Raw genomic sequence first — 21,375 nt, forward strand, 5'->3', positions numbered from 1 at the left:
AACTGATCAAGGCAGAAATTTTATGTCTGGATTGTTTCAACAAATAGTTTATAAATAGCGAACTAAGCAAATCACTTCGTCTGCATACCATCCAGAATCGCAAGGTGCCTTGGAGAGGTTTCATTCTACTCTCAAGAATATGATTAGGACATATTGTGTGGAAAATGTAAGTGATTGGGATGAGGGTATAAACTTACTTTTATTTGCAAGGGAATTGGTACAAGAAATTTAAGGTCTCAGTCCTTTTGAACGTGTTAGGGCATAGAGTTAGAGGACCTTTAGCGTTATTAACAGAACAGTGGATTAGTAAGGAAATACACACTGATTTGTTGGACTATGTTTTGAAATTTAAGGACAGGTTACATAAATATTGTAGTTTAGCCAAGGAAAATTTAAAATTGGCTCAGGAGAAAATGAAAATTTGGTATGATAAAGAAGCAAGGATGAGGATGTTTAAGCCTGGAGATAAGGTATTGGATCTTTTCCCAGTGCAAACAAATCCTTTACAAGCTAGATTTCATGGTCCTTATGAAATTGTGTCTAAAATCAATGATGTGGATTATGTGATTAAAAACTCCAGATTGTAGAAGATCAACACAACTTTGCCATATAAATATGACAAAACAATATTTTGAGAAACAATCTGATACTGTGACTGTTGTGGTTAATGATAATGAGTTTGATTTAACGAGGAACATGATAGATGATTCATCTGAATTTCATTCTAAATTCAACATTGTTTCCATTAGGTTACCAAATTCAACCATTCTGGAAAATATTGATGAGAAACTAGCACATTTACAGCCAGAGCAGAAACAGCAGATGAAGGAATTAATTTTTAAATATAAGGATTTGTTTCCAGATGTTCCGAGAAGGACTACTATAGCTTCACATGATGTAGATGTTGGAGATGCCAAACCGATTAAACAACACCCATATAGAATGAACATAGAAAAATGTGAACTTGCTGAGAAAGAAATTAAATATATGTTAGAGAATAATATTATTAGACCTTCTAACTCGAATTGTTCACCCTGTGTTATGGTGCCAAAAGCAGATGGTAGTATTAGGTTTTGTACGGACTATAGGAAGGTATACGCTGTAATAAAAACAGATGCATATCCAATTCCTAGAGTAGATGATTGTGTAGATAAAGTTGGAAAAGCAAAGTTCCTTACAAGGATTGATTTATTAAAAGGGTATTGGTGTGTTCCACTAACGGACAGAGATAGAGAGATTTCTGCATTTGTAACTCCATCTGGGCTATATGAATATAATGTTCTTCCATTTGGGATGAAGAATGCCCCAGGTACTTTCCAGAGGATGATTAACTCTGTGATTCAGGGATTGAAAGATTCTGATGCTTATATTGATGATTTAGTGACAGGAAATGATACTTGGGAAGCACACATTATTGCGGTGGAGAAATTGTTTGAAAGGCTTTCAAAAGCTAACTTAACTACTAATTTAGCTAAGAGTGAATTTGGACATGCCACTGTGACTTACCTTGGTTATGTTGTGGGTCAAGGTAAGGTAGCTCCTGTTCAGGCAAAAGTTCGGGCAATTTTAGAGATTCCCACTCAAACGGGGGAAAAAAACTCTCAGAAGATTTGTGGGAATGGTAGGATATTATCAAAAATTTTGTAAGAATTTTGCTAATGTTGCCCTTCCATTAACTAACCTTTTGCAGAAGAATGTGAAGTTTATGTGGACAGTGCCTTGTCAAGAAGCATTTGAAAAATTGAAATTTATGACATGTCAACAACCTGTGCTCAAGGCACCTGATTTTGAAAAACCTTTTTCATTAGCTGTAGATGCTAGTGATGAGACTGCAGGAGCAATATTAATGCAAAGGAATGAGGGTGATGAGGTTGATCATCCAGTAGCTTACTTTTCTAAGAAATTTAATAAGCATCAAAGAAACTATTCGACAATAGAGAAGGAATTGTTATCTCTTGTTTTAGCTTTAGGACATTTTGACGTATATGTTAGTACAACTCAAAAACCACTTATTGTTTACAGTGATCATAATCCGTTAGTTTTTCTGAGTAGGATGAAAAACAAAAACAGGTTATTAAATTGGAGTTTGATGTTACAAGCGTACAATATTGTGATAACTCATATTAAAGGTAAAGATAATGTGGTAGCTGATTGTCTATCTCGATGCTGAATGTACAATGTAATTTTTTTATGGAGTTTTTTTTTACAATTGTAACACTCCTACTGTATTGTGAGTTGTAAGATGTTATATGATGATACTGTATTGTATACGTTATAAAATTTATACATTTGTTTTTCCTGTAAATAATTGTCAAAATTTTTGTTCTTGACAGACAAAAAAATATGTTTGGGAGGGATGTGTTACATACCCATGACATGTGACAGTGGTGTACTTGTCATGTCACTGGTGTTGAAACTATACTGGACTTGAGGTAATGGTCTTGTGATGGTGGAGTGACGTCATTTTCCCGCCAGTAGAGGTCATGTGACAGGTTTTTTTTACAGGGTATAAGAGGAGGACCCCTCCCTGTGAGGAGAGGCAGTTCGTGGCTAGATTTGCCATGCTGACTTCATGCCACTGCGTGATTTAATGTTATGACGCAGTTTAGTTGAAAAGTGGAGTTTTATTTAATGCCTAAAGTTTAAAAGGTCATTGCCAGCAGTTTCTTTATAATGCTGCTAGTTGAGAATCAGTGGAGAGTGAAGATCGGAGTTCAGGAGTTAAAAGATCGAGGAAAGTCGATTTCGACGGTAAAACAGGTTCAACCTTGCTTGATGCTTATTGGGAAGGAATTCGTTGACTGTGTTCATGTTAATCCTTGTGAAAAAGCAGAAAGGATTGAGTACAGTGTTGTAAAGGAAAGGTCAGTGCCTTTAAGCCATTTCATTTTCCAACTTCGTAAATTCTTCGTGGGAAAAGTATAATTCGACTGGGAATCACAGCAGCATGACGTGAAAGAGAATTTAAACCATCTTACAAAGTCTCTCCTTAAATGGACTGCAAGCATTTTGAACTTTTGCAGTATTACTTTGAAGAACTGTTTTTGCAACATCGCTTTAAGAACTGCTTACGCTTCATTGCTTTAAGAACTGTTTAAGCTGCCGCAGAGCAGCTGATTTCCGGTTACGTTAGTTGTTTGTTTACTTTTGGGGGTTTGTTTTTCAGTGTTTAATAAACGTTTTGTTTGTTATAAAAACCCTGCCTCACTCATATATTTATTGTTGCTGAATCCGTAACACACCATTTAAAAGAAGTTTGGATGGGAGCCTGGATGGCAGGGGTAGGAGGGCGATGGTCCTAGTGCAGGTAGATGCATTAGACAGCTAAAATGTTTTTTCAGCATTGACTAGATGGGCCAAATAGCCTATTTCCAAACCGAACTTCTCCATGATTCTATGACAAAGCTGGCCAAGCTTGTTTGGAAGGGAAAAGATAGGAGTGACAATGGAGCAGCAATGGCTGGAGTTTCTGGGATCTATTCAGGACCTGAGTGATCGATACATCCCAAAGAAGTGAAAGCATTGGAAAGGCAGGAGGACACAGTCATGGCTGAAATGAGAAGCCAAAGCCCATATAAAAGCAAAAGAGAGGGCAAACAAAAGAGCAGAAGCTATTGGGAAGCTTTCAGAAACCAATAGAAGATGATTAAAAAAAGTCAGATGAGCACACGGCATGGAATTCTGATATTGTAGTCATTAATGAGTCGGTAGCACCCAGCAGTCTGAGGCATTTAGAGGAACAAGATAGCTGGGGCCTCAATATCTCTTGAAAATGAAGGTACCCAGCAACCGTCACCTTTGAACTTTTATTGTGACAGGCACATACAAACTCTACACCCTCAAAATTTCACTTCTGAAGGCCTTCAACTTAGCAAGTACTCCTTTGCCAGAAAACAGCCTGTCCCAAACCACACATCAAATCTTTTCTAACACCATCACAATGTCATGGTCCCTCCTGGCACCTGGCTGTCTTACTCAGGAATTGGGCCTTTAAAACCTCGTTTAGTTCCCAATCTATTCCCAGGTTCCAATAATTACGAACACCTGCATTCGATCAACCAGAGTAGTATCAGAATCCTGTGACCACAATTAGAAGGTGCCAATTCGTTGGTCGACTCGTGTACGAGTAATCTCACTCCATGGTGTTTAGGACTATCAGTTCTCAGTCTAACCTTGTTCCTGAATTATCTACCAAGACCAAGACTCCGGGTAAAACCCCCCTTGAAACCCTTCCCACGCTTGCTACGACGGCAGCGTCTCCCTCCTCAGCCTTCGTGCCCGTGTTCAGCACTTGGGTTGAATCCAGCGCCACGTCCTCGCGACAGGACGAACTGGCCACGATGAACCCAGCAGACACGGATCCCGTACAAGAGGCCCTGACCAGCCTGGGCTACCTGTTGGGTGCCCACGACCACCTACTTCGGGAGACCACAGACATCCTTCGGACGCTAACCATGAATGTGCAGAAGGTGACTAAACGAATGGACTGGGTCTCCGCTTTTGCCTCCCCACCCCCTCCAAGAACCCCAGCTACCCAAACTGCACTGCTCGGGATGGCTTCGCCCTCGGAGTCCGCAAGCCCATCCCCTCGAGAACTGTCTGTGCCCGAGCCTGAACCCTACGCCGGGGACCTAGGGAGGTGCCGGGCCTTCCTGCTACAATGCTCCCTGGTTTTCGAGCTGCAGCCACGTACCCACGCTTCCGACAAATCGAAGATCGCGTACATCATGGGGCTGCTACAAGGGGATGCCTCGGCTTGGGCAACCACAGTGTCGGATAACCGGCCGGAAGTTTGTTCCTCTTACTCCTCCTCTATTGCAGAAATGAGGAGGGTTTTCCAACAATCCATTCACGGCAAGGATGCCGCAAGACGGCTGCATACTCTTCACCAGGCTTCCCGAAGTGCAGCCCAGTATTCCATTGACATTGACCGCAGACTCCGGGTGAATGACGAGGCCCTACGAGAGGTGTTTCGACAGGGCCTCTCAGATCAGATAAAGGATGAGTTGGCCACGAGGGATGTCACGGACAGTCTGGACTCTCTGATCTTGCTAGCAATCGGATTAGATTATCGAAAGTTTGAGAGAGAAGACCGGTTACCCCGTTCATCGGGCCACCCCACGGTCCACCTTACCTTCTCCAACCAGCCCTAACCTCTCTCCCTCACCGCTGCTCACAGAGCTCCCGCTCCTACTGTTCTGGTGGGTCCGACGACACTCCGCTCAGCCTCCCAGACCCGGATGCAGGTTCCAGCAACCGTGAGCTGCCAACAATTGTCCCTATCCCTATCTACTTTGGTGGATTCCGGTGCTGAGAGCAACCTGCTGGTCGAAGAGATAGCCGCCCATGCCGGAATACCCCGCGAGCCATTAACCACCCCCCGGAGGCCCGGGCTCTGGACAGAAATCTGCTGGCTCGGGTGACCCACAGTACGCCACCACTGCCCTTAATTCTATCCGGCAACCATCGGGAGGAAGTACGATTCAGCCTCATTCAATCACCTCAAGCCCCGGTAGTCCTAGGATACCCATGGATGAACCAACACAATCCCTGTATTGACTGGTCTACCGGGAGGATAGCCAAATGGAGCCCATCCTGCCATACCAACTGTCTGAGGTCAGCCCTGTCTTCCAAAGAAGCTACCGTGACACCACCTGTTTTGGAACCCCTTGACTTGTCCCGCATCCCCAAGGAGTACCATGACTTAGGACAGATGTTCAGTAAACAGCGGGCCCTTTCCCTGCCCCGGCACCGCCCATACGATTGTGCAATCGACCTTCTCCCAGGGGCCCCGCTACCCACCAGTCGCCTATTTAACTTGCCCCGGCCAGAGAAGCAATCAATGGAATGTTACATAGTGAATCTCTCGCGGCGGGCATTATTCGACCCTCATCCTCCCCAGGGGGGCGCAGGGGAAAGATGGCTCTCTCTGTCCCTGCATCGACTACCGAGGCCTATATCATATAACCATTAAGAACAAGTACCTACTGCCTCTTATAAGTTCTGCGTTCGAGCCACTTCACGGAGCCACCATCTTCTCGAAGCTGGACCTCTGAAACGCCTACCATTTGGTCCGGATAAGGGAGGGAGACGAGTGGAAGATGGTTTTCAATACCCCTTTAGGCCACTTTGAGTACGTAGTTCTGCCTTTTGGCCTCAGCAATGCCCCTGCAGTTTTTCAAGCCTTGATTAATGATGTACGAAGAGACTTCATTAACCGCTTCGTGTTTGTTTACCTGGAAGACATCCTGATCTTTTCCAGCAAGCCCCATCATCACGTGCGCCACGTCCGTCAAGTCCTGCAGAGGCTGTGGGAGAATAAATGATTCATAAAGGTGGAGAAATGCGAATTCCACGTCCCCTCAGTCAGCTTCCTAGGGTACGTCATCGAGAGGGGACAGGTGAGAGCTGATCACGAGAAGATCCGGGCTGTGGCGGAGTGGCCCAAACCCACGGACCGCAAGCAACTCCAGCGGTTCCTGGGGTTTGTGAACTTCTATCACCGGTTCATTAGAAACTAAAGTCAGGTGGCGGCTCCCCTTACCCGGCTTAGCTCACCTACCACATCGTTTTGTTGGGACTCCGAAGCAGACTCAGCATTCACAAACCTGAAGGGGCATTTCACCACTGTCCCCATCCTGGTTCATCCAGACCCATCCTGTCAATTCTTCGTGGAGGTGGACACCTCCGACTCCGGGGCAGCAGCAGTCGTATCCCAAGTTCGGACGAAAATCTTCACCCCCGCGCCTTTTACTCTCGCCGACTGTCCCCCGCCGAGCGGAATTACGATGTGGGGAATCGGGAACTACTGGCAGTCAAATTAGCACTGGAGGAATGGAGGCACTGGCTGGAGGGGGCAGAACACTCGTTTGTGGTCTGGACGGACCATAAGAACCTGGAGTACATTCAGACCGCCAAGCGAATGAACTCCCATCATGCCGGTTAGTCATTGTTTTCTGGACGGTTCCAGTTTGTCCTCACGTACCGTCCAGGATCCAAGAACGGGAAGCCGGACACGCTATCCCGCCAGCATGACTCCAAGGAGAACTCCTCCAGTCCCGAGACGATCCTCCCTCCAACCTGCGTGGTGGCCACCCCCTCGTGGGAGATTGAGGCGAAAGTAAGAGAAGCCCAGCTGTACGACCCCGATCCTGGTAGTGAACCCGGCGATCGCCTGTACATGCCCGCCTCCATCAGGCCCCAGGTCCTTCAATGGGGGCACACATCCTGGTTTGCCTGCCACCCCAGGAGTGAGCGGACCCTGGCTCTCCTGAGGAGGTACTTTTGGTGGCCGTCCATGGAGGGGGACACCCACTCTTATGTCTCAGCTCGTCCCATCTGTTCCCGGGAAACGGCCTCTCATCGACCACTGGCGGGTCTACTTCATCCTCACCCTGTCCCTGGTCACTCATCACCCTAGACTTCGTCACTGGTCTACCCCCTTCCTACAGAAACACAACTGTCCTCACCGTGGTAGACCGATTCTCCAAGGCAGTGCATTTTGTGGCCCTCCCTAAACTCCCATCCTCTCAAGAAACCGCAGATCTGCTCGTCCGCCACGTCTTCTGCCTCCACGGAATCCCCACGGACATCATCTCCGATCGACGGCCCCAGTCATCTCACAGGTATGGAAGGCCTTCTGTCAAGCTTTAGGTGCAAAGGTCAGCCTGTCATCCGGCTTCCAGCCCCAGACGAACGGGCAGACGGAACGGGTCAACCAAGCCTGAAGGCGACGTTACGTTGTGTAACGGCAAACCACCCGTCAACCTGGAGCGACCATCTCCCGTGGGTTCAGTACGCCCACAACTCCCTGGTGAGATCTGCCATTGGGAGGTCCCCGTTCGAGTGCTCCCTTGGGTACCAACTCCCGCTGTTCCCCGCTCAGGAAGAAGAGATCGTTGTACCGTCGGTTCGGGACCATGTTGATCGGTGCCGGAAGGTTTGGGAGGAGACTCGCACGGCCCTACTCAGATCAACCAATAAGAATAAGAGAACGGCCAACCGACACTGGACTCCAGCAACGGAGTACTAATCAGCGCAGATGGTGTGGCTTTCCTCCAAGGACATCCCGCTCAAACGTGAACCGAGGAAACTCGCACCCCCCCCCCCCCCCGCTTCCTGGGACCATTCAAGGTCGAAAGGATTATCAATCCCACAGCGTTCCACCCTCAGGCTGCCAAAGTCCATGCGTATTCTCCCAACCTTTCATGTTGTCTCAGTTAAAACCAGTCTCTGTCAGCCATTTGTTTTCCCCAGCTGCGACTCCTCCCTCTGCCAGGCTCATCAACAACCATCCGGCATACACTGTCCGACAACTGCTAGATGTGTGCCGTTGGGGCAGGGGTCTCCAATATCTGGTGGACTGGGAAGGGTACGGTCCTGAAGAGTGTTCCTGGGTCTCCCACTCCTTCATCCTAGACCCTTCCCTCATCCAGGACTTCCATCGGGACCATCCAGACAGGCCTGGAGTATCGCCGGGAGGCTCGCATTGAGGGGGTGGGTACTGTCATGGTCCCTTCTGGCACCTGGCTGTCTTACTCAGAAATTGGGCCTTTAACACCTCGTTCAGTTCCCAATCTATTTCCAGGATCCAATAATTACGAACACCTGCATTCGATCAACCAGCGTAGTATCAGAATCCTGTGACCACTATTAGAAGGTACCAATTCGTTGGTCGACTCGTGTACGAGTAACCTTGCTCCATGGTGTTTAGGACTATCAGTTCTAAGTCTAACCTTGTTCCTGAATTATCTACCAAGAGCAAGACTCCGGGTAAAACCCCCTTGGAACCCTTCCACGCTCACTACGACGGCAGCATCTCTCTCCTCAGCCTCTGCGCCCATGTTCAGCACTTGGGTTCAATCCATCGCCACGTCCTTGCAACACACAATTGACCTTCCTCCAATTTAGAATCTCATTCCGTTGGCCAGACCTCTCTTTTTCCATATTTACTTTGAATCTTACGTCACTATGATCACTAATTTCTTTCACCAGCCCTGGATCATTTCCTAACAGCTTATTGCACGCTCCTACATCAGGAATTCTACATAATAATCCAGGGCACATTTGACAAACTCTACCCCATCTAGTCCTTTTACATTATGGGAGACCCAGTCAATATATGGAAAGTTAAAATCACTTACTGAATCAATCTTTGTTTCTTGGCATAGTCTGCGATCTCTCTACAAATTTGTTCCTCTAAATCCCTCAGACTGTTGGGTGCAAACAAGTCCCAGTAATGGCTGCAATATCATAATTCCCTGTCCTGAGCTCATCCGGCTTTCCTACGATGTTTCTTGCATTGTGATATACACAGCTCAGCACATTCATCGCACCATGCTCAACCATTTGATTGCTGACTCTATCTGAGGTCTGAACATCTGACTGGTGTCCAGAAAAAAACCTCTACCTCATTGTCACAAAAACAAAGGAGCTTATTGTGCACAACAGGAGGAATGGAGACAGGATAACCCATATTGACATCAATGGATCTGGGGTTGAGAGGGTGAACAGCTTTGGGTTCCTCATCATAAACATCACAAAGGATCTCACATGGTCTGTATATACCGGCTGTGTTGTGGAAAGAGCACAGCAGCACCTCTTTCACCTCAGATAGTTGAAGTAGTCTGGGATGGGGCCCCAAATCCTAAGAGTTTTCTACAGGAACACAACTAAGATCATCCTGATTGGCTGCATCACTGCCTGATATGGGAACTGTACTTCTCTTAATCTCAGGACCCTTCAGAGAGTGGTGCGGACAGCCCAGCGCATCTGTAGATGTGAACTTCCCATGATTCAGGGCAGTTACAGGGACAGTTGTGTAAAAAGGGCCCAAAGGATACTGGGGACCCAATCCACCACAACCACAAACTGTTCCTGCTGCCACCATCCAGAAAACGGTACCACAGCAAAAGGACCAACAGGCTCCGGGACATCATCTTCAACCAGGCGATCAGACTGATTAATTCATGCTGATACTGTTGCATTTCTATGTTATATTGACTGTCCTATGTACAAACTATTATAAATTACACATTGCACATTTAGACGGAGACATAATGTAAAGGTTTCGATCCCTCATGTTTATGAAGGATGTATGTAATAAAGTCAATTCAATTCAATTCACCCTCTCCACTATCTGTTCTGTCATTCTGGCTCCCATTTCCCCTACAACTTATATTAACCACATCACCCGCACTCCCACACTAGCTCTAGCAAGCCTTACCACTAAGATATTAGTCCCCTTCTTGTTCTGTTCCCCAGGCTTGTAACTGGTAATGAAAGATTTTCTTAACAGAGCTTTTGCACTTTGTCCATGTGGTTTGCTTGCTAAATTATGCTTTCAAAAGTCAGATTTCCAAGTATCACTCCTCTTCCTCCCACTTGCAAATTCTCCAGCAAATGTTGCATCTCCACAATACACACAGGTAACACCAGTTTCTAAACGGACATAAATATTTCCCTTGAACCCTCCTGAGGAATTGAGGATATATCAAAATCATTTTGAACCAATGTAACTTCTGGCTACAAAGAATAATTGGACTGAATTGGAATTTTTGAACTGAAGTAAACTCTGTCTTCAGCGGTTAGCTAAGACAGGATCATTGGGATGTATGGGGTTTCAGGGAGAGGTAACACCTCTGGTGGGGGAACATGTCACTTCCTTTTCAAGGCAGTTAGCCCATCTTTGGTCCCCACCTGGCACTCAGATCTCACCTGTGGCTCCCCGAAGCTGTTTGCAAGCAACAGTGGCCACACCCCGGGCAATGGCTACAACAAGCCGGCTAAACCAGGTGAGGGTAACCGACGGGTCTCAAACGCACAGTGGGATAGGGAGTGAAGACAGACTCCGGCGGATTGAGGGTACGAAACCAGTGGAAGGTCCAACAGTCAAAAAGGCAGTTTCTGCATACATTGTGGAACGTGTAGACTAGGACAAGACACAGAAGACATCCTGGTCATCCACTGTGCCTACTCTCATCTCCAGTCGTCTCGACTCTTGTCTTGCCACTGGATCCAGATGGGAATTGGGAAGACAGAGTGAGGCTGACACTGCGCAACTCTCCTTCACTTAAATCCAAATCATGCTCTAGTCTCGACACCATCATCATCATAATGGCGTCGAGGTCTTCATCGACGATGACGATGACGAACAACAAGACAGGCTCACTACCAGTTCACTGTGGCTTGCAGAGAGACACACTGAGAGTTCATAACATTATACATTGTATCCTTGTTTGAATAAAGAGAGGAGGACTCACTGATAAGGACAGGAATGAACATCTGTCTGTCACCCATAAGTATATTACATTTTGTTGCTCTCCGTTGGTCCCTCGCCCAAGGCTAATCACATACCTTGACGGGATTGGGTAGAGTCTATTGGAAGACTCCTATAAAGTAGGCAACATTTTATGAAGTGGAAAGGACACGGTATCAGGTAAATTTTACTAAATGGGCAGGAGGCAGTACTGGGTAAATTTTATGAAGTGGGCAGGAGGAAGATGTGCCAGGTAAATTTATCAATTGTGTAGGAGGTTCCAGCCGGGTAAATTTATTAAGTGGGCAGGAAGTGCCAGTCAAGTAAATTTATCCGATTGCTAATTGAGCAGGAGGCTTTGTGCCGGGTAAAATAGTTAGAGAGCATGGGTCAATTGCAGTCGATTGATACGAGTGGGCCAGGAGCAGCCCTACACAATATGTGTGAGAGTTTACCAGACAAGGAAAATGATTTGCGAAATTGGGGGGGAAATGTGGCGGAGGAACCAGCAATATTACCTCATGAGAACAAGCAGTAAATTTGATATGGAAAAGGAACTGTGGAAAGAAGTGGAAATTGTTGAAAAGGGAATGGAAGAAAAGGCAGATGCAAAGTGGAACAGTATATTATTAGCAAGTTGGAGGAATGATGCATGTGACAAAGGGATAGAGGTATGTACTGCAGAAGGCCAAAGGTTGGGAGACGCTAACAGCGGAACGTGAATAGGTGGATGGGCGCCAAAAACAAGAGCAGGAAAAACAACATAAGCAAACCAGAGCCGGTCTAGATAGGACAGCAGGGCTGGAAAGTCAGTCTGAGGTTCAAACTGATAGGGAAACAAGGGATCCGGAACCCATGTCTGGCTGTCCTGACGAAGGGTCTCGGCCGGAAGCATCAACAGTGCTTCTCCCAATAGATACTGCCTGGCCTGCTGCGTTCCACCAGCATTTTGTGTGTGTTTCTTGAATTTCCAGCATCTGCAGATTTCCTCATGTCTGGTATACCGACCCTCTTTGAGGACAGTGACCATGATGAGGAGCGGGCACCCACCGTACTCCCCCACCTTGCCAGTGCCCCCGAACCCCAATCCTCCCAGTACTCAGATATGGTGGCCACCCGGGTAAAACAGCAGCATGGGGAAAGGGCGGTCCCTACACCCTGAGATCCAGAAAGGGAATACCAAGGATTACTCCGAGACAGGGAGGGAAGAATCCAAAAAAACTCCAGAGTTAATGGCTCTACAAAGACAATTGCCCACCTGAATGCTGCCCAATCCACGAGAAGGAAGGACAGCCCTCAGTCATTCCTGTGATTGCACCCTGGAAGCCTCAAGAAATGATAATGATCATGAATCAGGTCCCAGATAGAGAAGAAAAACCAGCACAGTTTGCTCAATGTGTCCACAGTACTATACAAATGTTTAATGCCACCCCGCAAGAATTATTCGGTCTCTGCTGCATGATTCTCTCAGCTGATGAGGGGTGGAAATGGAAAGCAGAATTGAGATACCAAACCTATCAGGAGTTACAGATGGGAAACCATAATGAGAATGAACAGACAGACCAGATTATTCAAGCCTTCAAAAGGGCTCTCCAGCAACCTGTAAACATCACTAAAGTACTTGAATGCAAACTTTAGCCTGGGGAATCAGGACCATCAGGAGTGACTTGTGGCCTGCTACGGCACTTTCGCAGGAGATCAAGCCTTTAATGGTGGAAATCCGTCCCCTCAGTTTAATGCCTTACTGCTCCAACGCTTACCAATGAAGTTAGCCAACATGATTGAAACAAATAATATGGATTGTCAAGACAATGACTGAAATCAAATGTGATGAGCCTGGACAAATTATTGGGACACAACCTTCGAATCCTGATCAACCCCGAAGGGAACTAATATTAAAGGCAAATATGTTCAGTGGGAAGAAGGACGTGAGCGGGCTATATTTGAGGATCAGAAATGGGAACAAAAACCTACCAAGGGACAGGTGGGGGCAACAACCTGTTTAGAAATTGACAATCAATGATGCTTCCTACCGTGATTACCACCCCGCAGGAAGAGCCCAATGTAGTATTGCAAGTTGCTGGAATTCCAATTCTGTTTCTGATTGATGTGGGGCAACCACAAACACTCTCAATCAGGAAATAGTATCGGAAAAGGGATTCCAGGTATCAGACGCTACAATCAGTCTGTCTGGGTTCGAAGGCACGGAACGTACGAATTCACATACACAGCCACTACAGGTGGAATTCCAGGAGAACCGACGTGAGGTTTCACTTACAGTCACCATCAGTCGGGGGTGTAATCCACCAGGAAAAAGCATGCTCTATCCTTTGAAACTCGAGATTCTATGCACGGACAAGGGTATCACCCTGGAACTAGCGAACACCCGACATCTTCCCTAGTTTCTGACCACCCAGTGGTGGGCACTTAATCTGGACTCCACTGCGTTTGAACCCCTTCTGGCAGCGGCCAACTATCATTTGACTCTGTGGTATGACCTTATGGGGTGCTCAACTGAGGTAAGCCAATACTATGCACCCCTCGAGGGCCGTTAGAACCCAGTCACGGTGTTCGGAGAGGTTAAAGGAAGAGAGGGCAGTGCATTTCTGGCCAAAGTTCCGGATTTCCTTTGGCAACAGAAAGGACTGGTGGTTCCCCATACCACCGTTTGGGTTTGTCCTGGGTTCAAGCCAAAACCCTAGGGTTCCTCGCTTACACCTGGACGAAACAAGGGTTCCAGTCAATCAACCTTCCGTGACTTAAGCAGAAAGGGTTTGCCAGACATATGGGAGGTACGTACTTTTCAGGGGACGCCTCTGAGGCGGAGCGCAAACTGTGGTCCGAGATGGGGTGCCAGAAAGACCCTGAACTAGGTTTTTGGATCACCCCAGCGGGATAGGTATGTGTTCCTACACAGCTTTTACCAATATTAGTTGATACTATATGTAATTGTACACATCTGGGAAAGCAGGGAATGGTTGGTAAACTGTACCCTGCACACTGGGTACGACTCCCTTGACAGGTGGACCTTTTTCGTGTCTACAAGTTGATTTTATTGAATTGCCTAGAGTACATTGCTATAGATACTGCTTAGTTATTATAGATGTGTTTAGTAGATGGATTGTAGCTATTCCAACTACCAATAATACTGCTATGACTGTTGTGAAGGTATTATTATGGGAAATAACTCCCAGGTATGGCATGCCGCAGATGCTGAGCTCTGACAATGGCCCACGCTTTGTGGCGAAAGTAAATGAAGAGATATGTAACAAACTAGCTATCGAGCAACAATTCCACTGTGTACAACTCCCATGGGCCACTGGCATAGTGGAAAGAACCAATGGCACTCTGAAGAGTAAATTAGCCAAACCAACATCTGGAGACTGGACTCACTCAGTTGAAGATCATACTGCTAGCCTATTCTACATGAGGGTTACCCCACAAGGGAAAACAGGGTTGTCACCAGCTGAAATCATTTATGGACAGCCCATGAGGACACTCTGGGGACTTGTGTACCATTGCTCCCAGAAAGTCTACCAGCAAAATTGGATCTGCATACCTGTGGGGAAGTGATGGGGAAATATATATGCCAACCAACCAAGATTCTCCAAGCATTACATTCACAGGTACAACAGGCTTACAAGGAAGAGAACTACCCTGCACAGAGGAGTGACTATCCCACCATAGGACCTAGGAATATTGTCCTGATCAAGAACTGGGATTGTGGGAAACTCGCACCTCTGTGGAGACAACCATATCAGGTGTTACTGACCACTCCACGGCTCTGAGACTGAAGAGCAATCTCAGTGGATACATCGAACAGACTACAAATGTGTTACTGAAGGAACTGAGTAGAAGGACTCTCTCGGACTAAAGGAAAATGTATTGGTTGATTGTGGTGTTCGTGTTTATGTCTTTGAGAGGGCTCACCTCAACATCCGGGGCCCCCCATGTTAACACCTTTCTGTCTCTCTGTCACACCGATGCCAAACAGGTAGAACTAGGGTCCTGCTGGGTTTGTGTCAAAATTCCACAGCATGGTAAAACTATGATTCCAATGTTAGTAATCCCGCACAACCAGAGTGAGGAACTCTTAGCCTGGGCTTTCACAAATGATACCCGTGGAAGTGAGGTGAGGAACTGTGGTCCAGTCAGAGATGACTGTGGCTGTCAGTGTTCTGAGGGATGGTACCTCAGGCCCCCACCAAACACAACTTTCTAGACTGGGAAGCATGCATCCTAGCCAGACTTGCAGGTGCCCAGCAGCGGAGAGGAATAACTGAGACTGAGTGATTTTGGATGATCACTTTTCTCTCCTATGGAGTAGCCAGGAATTCACCAAAGATAATCAATTTGGCTACAGCACTTGAGGAGCCGGCCACAATACTGCAGGGGCCCTGACAGAAACACAGGCCCAAGTAACAGAAATATCCACTGAAATGATTGCAATCCGGCAAACAGTCCTACAGAATCATTTGGCTTTAGAGTTTATCTTTGCTGAGAAAGGGGGAACCTGTGTTATTATTGACACAGAATGCTGCACCTATATCCCTGATGAGTCTACTAACATTACATCCCTCTCTGAGCACACTGCCAAGGAGATTGACAGCATCCAGAAAGTAGGGCAGGATTTACAGGGGTTCACCAAAGGGTTGAAGACCTGTTAGGTAATATGTCGGGCATGATATTGCATTATGGCCCAATAGTTGTACATAATGATCAAACGGAGGGAATGATAATGTATGTAAAAGGGTTAACACTTTGTTAAACAAGAGCAGCCTGTTAAACAAGAAAGAAACTGCTGATGATCAACAGATGTGCTAAGCCATGCTGAGCCATATTTCTTCTTGAGGTAAGCTAGCAAGGGGTTCAAGATGGTTATCTCCTTCAGCACATGCGTAGAGATAGGACAGCTACAGTCTGGTCTGTGTGTGTAAGCCATTATGACTATTTTGTAAATAGTCTTTAGGGGCTGTCACGTAGTAAATAACTTTGGCTCCAGCCTGTCTTGTGTGGGGAGTATCCGGACGGATATATCTGTGGTGTAAGGGGAATTGTTAGTCAGTTAGTGGATTGAGCGGTAACAGTCATAGACTGTTCCTGTTTGAGCGTCTAACTGAGTAAGCCCTGGGTGCTTGGAGTAAAGAGTTTGTATTTATACAATTTCTGAGTGACTTTATCTGGATTCGCCCTCCACAGAATGGGAGTGGTTTTAAAGGACTGGGCTGCTGGAAGCACATTACCAGACCTGGAGTGATTGCAACTGGATCTGACAGAGGCATAACTGGTTCTTTTGGGCACATTCAGTTTCACTCCAACTATTTCCTACCTTCCCTTGAACAGGTATGCAATCTCTAAAGGACCAGTGATTGAGTAAATGAGACTCACCAAACTTTCTCCTGACTGGAATCTCTGAGTCAGATGGATTCTCTCCAGTTGATGCTCACAATCCTCGGGCAGGTTCGCTTGTTGATGTTACCTTGTCTTCAGTCGTGGTTTGCTTCTATTTGGAGTTTTTCTGCCAATAAATCTCTCACCGTAGGTCTAACGTTAACATGGAAGATAAAGTTAACAATAACAATAAAAAGGAGAACCAAACATTTCTGCTTAATGTTACTAAGAGCAAAATTCACTGAAATGTAAACATTGAAGGCAGATAGAATGATCTCAATGAACAATCTTTTATTGCCGCTCACACGTCACAAAACAATAAGGGATAAGAAGGAGCCATCATTCAGTCATGGTTAGACATAAGACACCAGAACAGAATTAGGTGATTCAGTCCATCTGGTCTGCCCAACCACTCAACCATGGCTGATTTTTATTCCAACACCATATTCCTGCCTTCCCACTGTGACCCTGAAGTGACTTAGCAATCATCAATATATTAATCTCTCTCATAAACATACCCAAATGGCAGCCTCAACCATCCTTTGTGGCAACAAATTCCACAGATCAGACATTCTTTGGCCAAATATTTTTTCACATCTCAGTTTTAAAGAGAAACATCTCTATTTCGAGACTGTGCTATCAGATCACAGATTATCTGTCTAATGGAAACATCCTCTCCATGTCCACTGTATCCAGGCTTTTCAGCATTCGGTAGGTTTACTTAACCATACATCCCTCCACCACCCCCACTGTCCCTCTGAACTCGAATGAGCACAGGTCCAGAACCATCAAATGCTCCTCATACATAAAGCCAATCATTGCTGATATTATTCTTGCAAACCTTGTTAGCAATAAATGTACTGCACACATTTCCAGGAATAAGAGACAAATTGGTACCAGGGTAATTTGCAGGCAAAGTTGTGCTTTCTTCACTGTACTACTATCACAGAACGAGCCATTTCCATTTCCAGGTTCAAACAGGTCCATTTCAGGAAATATAAACCATTCCAGGGTGAATGTAATAAACAGAAGCTGAAATTACCAGAAACACTCAGCAGGTAAGGAACAGCTGTGGGGAGAGGAACAATCCTTGCAATTCAGGTTAATAACGTTTCATGAGAATGGCTTCAAATATTTTCAGTTTTTAGTACAGATGTCCAGTATCTTGAGTTTCTGTTTGATTCCCACTGTCTGACAGGTTGATCCCCAAGGGCATTTTACTTGGATCTAAAACTGTGATATCCAACCTCACAGAGTCACACAGCTGAACCTGCCACTTACCCACCCTCAGAGTCTCACACATCGTCAGCACATCTCAGACTGGGTAGTGCAATCCGGGATTTCCCCACAACCAATGTCCAGCTTCTCGAGATATCTTCTTCATTGCAGAAGGACGAGCATCCAGCCCCATCTGTAGAAGCACTAACCAAAGTCAAAGCCAAAACACCAACAGTTCCATATGCCTGGAATGCCAATCGCAGGATTATAGCCCAAGCACCAACTCTCCCAGTACTCCTTGCTGCCAGTAAAATGCTATAGTGTGTCAGCCAGTCATTATTCAAAAACTGGCACCTCCACACCAATGCACAACACAACTGGTACCTGATGACCCTCTGTCATTCCAGCTAACAAAAACCAATCTGGAAATAACTCAGCAAGGCCAAAGGTGCAAAAGAACACTTCACAATGAAGACAAAGGTTAAAAGAAAGATTGCTGATATATAACATTGCGGAGGTGGGATACAGGGTGGACCGAGGTTGACCCAGATGGTTGATGTATATCACTGAAGCAGGAGTGAGGAGACTGGACAGAGGTTGAACAAGATAGGCAGGGAATGAGCAGATGGAACCAGGTGGGAGAAGGGATCAAGGACAATCAGTGATCAATACACAGATACTGAATTAACAGCATACACTACCTTATGAAAGATTCTAAAATGACAAAGTTAGAACAAACAACAAGAACTTTGCCATATATACTTTGACCCTCACCACATTTTTATCAACACACCATAGAAACTTTCCCATCTGAACAGTTCAGGTTTTGCATGGTAACTGCTCTGCCCGTGACTGCGAGGAACTACAGAGACCTTTGGATCAGCACATCACAGAAACCATTCTCCCCCCTAGGCCTCCCAGTCCCTCGGTAAAGCAGGCAGTGAAATCAAAGATCCCCACAACCTGGGACGTTCTTCTTTCTCACCCACCACAACTGGGGAGAAACAACAGCCATAAAGCTGAAGGAAGCGAGGCCAGTTGAGGGAAGTTAACGGGACTCAGTGGCCAACATCAGATGTCCCAACACAACACAGAGGAAGCATCACCACCCATCCGGGGACTGTACGAACACACCACGTGATCTTGCATCACAAAACAGAGGGCAGGCCAGATCTGCGGTAAAAAGCCTCAAGTGACCTGCTGGCGGGACTTCCTTTTCAATTCTGCGGAAATAGACAGCCCGGACTCCTGGTTTGGATCACTGAATGCAAATGAAGAGAAGTCTACACATTTTTGATGAGCCCGGGTAACTGGAGAAAACAACACAAGTTTGTCCAACCTCTCGTTATAGCTCATGTACTCTAATCTAGACATTATCCTGTAAACCTCTTTTACACCCTCTACTATTATTATGACATTTCACATTCTTAAAATAGTGATGCTAACTGACCTAATACAGGGAATGTTTTCTAGGATTAAATGTCAGGAATTGTGAAAAACTGAGTTTAAATGTAATTGGCTACAATGTGTGTAAACTTCTGCATTTTAACTGTGGCCATTAACATGAAAAAGAAAATTTGCCAGTATATCAAGCAGATAAATGTCAAATTTTCTGTTCTCATGGATGAATCAACAAGCATTAAGACCACCCTAATAGATTATTTGAAATGTGAAAGTGATAAGGCAGGTGGTTTGAAATGTGAAAGTGATAAGGCAGGTGGTCCCCATTTTATGTTTTTAGATCTAATTGAACTGCCTGATCAGAAAGCTGTAACTATTGCTAAGCATCTATTGAACTGTCTCAATAACCATGCGTTTGATGACTCTTACCTGAAACAGAACCTTGTAGCTTTTGCTAGTGACGGAGTGAGTGTAATGCATAGTGTCAAATCTGGTGTTGCTACAATTCTCAAGGAACATTACCCTGATGTGACAATTTCGCACTGTCTTAATCACAGATTAGAACTTGCAGTAGGTGATTCGGTGAGAGAAGTGCACAGAAAAAAAAAACATTTTCAAACATTTACGGACAAATTGTACTCTGTTTACAGTACATTACCTCTGAACTGTCTGAATGTGCCTCTCAGAATCAGAATCAGGTTTATTATCACCGGCATGTGTCATGAAATGTGTTAAATTTGCAGCAGCAGTTCAATGCAATGCATAATACAGAAGAGAGGAAAACACAAAATGAAACAATATAAATAAATAACTAGATCAGTTACAGTATCAGGGGTGTCAAACTCATTTTAGGTCACGGGCCGGATTGAGCAAAATGCAGCTTCATGCGGGCCGGATCAGTCGGACGCGTGCGAACGCAGCTTTTGTTGCCTCCGTTTTTTCAGCCTGCTCTCATGTGTCTCAGTCTCTGCTATAACTACAAAGTGTTTCACTTTACAAATTCCGTTTCTTATGAAGAAGACTGCCGAATAAACACTAAAAACCCTGAAAACCTGGTACCTGAATAAACTCAGCATTAGCGATATCATACGCGGTAGGCGCTTCGATTACTGGGGCCAGCTTTAATAGTAATTAGATATTATCTCGCGGGCCAAAGATAATTCCACCGCGGGCCGGATTTGGCCCGCGGGCCTTGAGTTTGACATATATGCAGTATATGTATATCTGGGACACTTGCTCATCGTGATGTTTATAAATGACCTAGATGAGGAAGTGAGGGATGGTTAGTAAATCTGCTGATGACACAATGGTTGGGGGTGTTGTGGATAGTGTTGAGGGCTGTCAGAGGTTACGGCTGGGCTGTGAACTGGCAAATAGAGTTCAACCCAGTTAAGTGTAAAGTGATTCATTTTGTAAAGTCAAACATGATGGCAGAATATAGCATTAACGGTAAGACTTGGCAGTGCGGAGGATCAGAGGGATCTTGGGGTCTGAGTCCATAGGATACTCAAAGCTGCTATGTAGATTGACACTGTGGTTAAGGCGGTATACAGTGTATCGACCTTCATCAATCGTGGGATTGAATTCAGGAGATGAGAGGTAAAGTCACAGCTATATAGGACCCTTGATACACCCCTCTGTGCTCAGTTCTGGTCGCCTCACTACAGGAATGATGTGGAAGCCTTAGAAAGGGTGCAGAGGAGATTTATAAGGATGTTACCTGGATTGGGGAGCATGCCTGATGGAAAAAGGTTGAGTGAACTCGACCTTTTCTCCTTGGAGCGACAGAGGATGAGAGGTGACCTGACAGAAGTGCATAAAGTAATGAGTGGTATTGATCGTGTGGATAGTCAGGGGCTTTTACCTGGGGCTGAAATTGTTGCCACAAGAGGGCACAGGTTTAAGGTGCTGGGGAATAGGTACAGAGGGATGTCAGGGACAAGTCTTTTACTCAGAGAGTGGTGAGTGTGTGGAATGGGCTGCTGGCAATAGTGGTGGAGGCGGATACAATAGGGTCTTTTAAGAGACTTTTGGATAGGTACCTGGAGACATCAGAGAAAAAAAGAAAAACTCGCTTAGAAAACTAGAGGGCTATGGGTAACTTTAGA

The 21,375-nt window shown here is 45.6% G+C and overlaps 1 protein-coding gene across 5 annotated transcripts in view; it reads right to left on the reverse strand.

The window, feature by feature from the left end:
• LOC140722965 (uncharacterized) overlaps positions 1 to 21,375 on the reverse strand; it is a 31,760-nt gene that overhangs the window by 8,948 nt on the left and 1,437 nt on the right. For 3 of the 5 annotated variants that reach the window (XR_012097779.1, XM_073037588.1, XM_073037587.1), the window contains exon 2: positions 16,646 to 16,801. The gene's annotated coding sequence lies outside the window, so the exon portion shown is untranslated. Of the gene's footprint in view, positions 1 to 6,236; positions 6,309 to 16,645; positions 16,802 to 17,933; positions 18,060 to 21,375 lie in introns of all 5 variants that reach the window. The other 2 variants (XM_073037589.1, XM_073037586.1) reach the window with 2 other exon arrangements.

This window comes from Hemitrygon akajei, unplaced genomic scaffold, assembly GCF_048418815.1.
Source record: "Hemitrygon akajei unplaced genomic scaffold, sHemAka1.3 Scf000095, whole genome shotgun sequence".
Taxonomy (NCBI): domain Eukaryota; kingdom Metazoa; phylum Chordata; class Chondrichthyes; order Myliobatiformes; family Dasyatidae; genus Hemitrygon; species Hemitrygon akajei.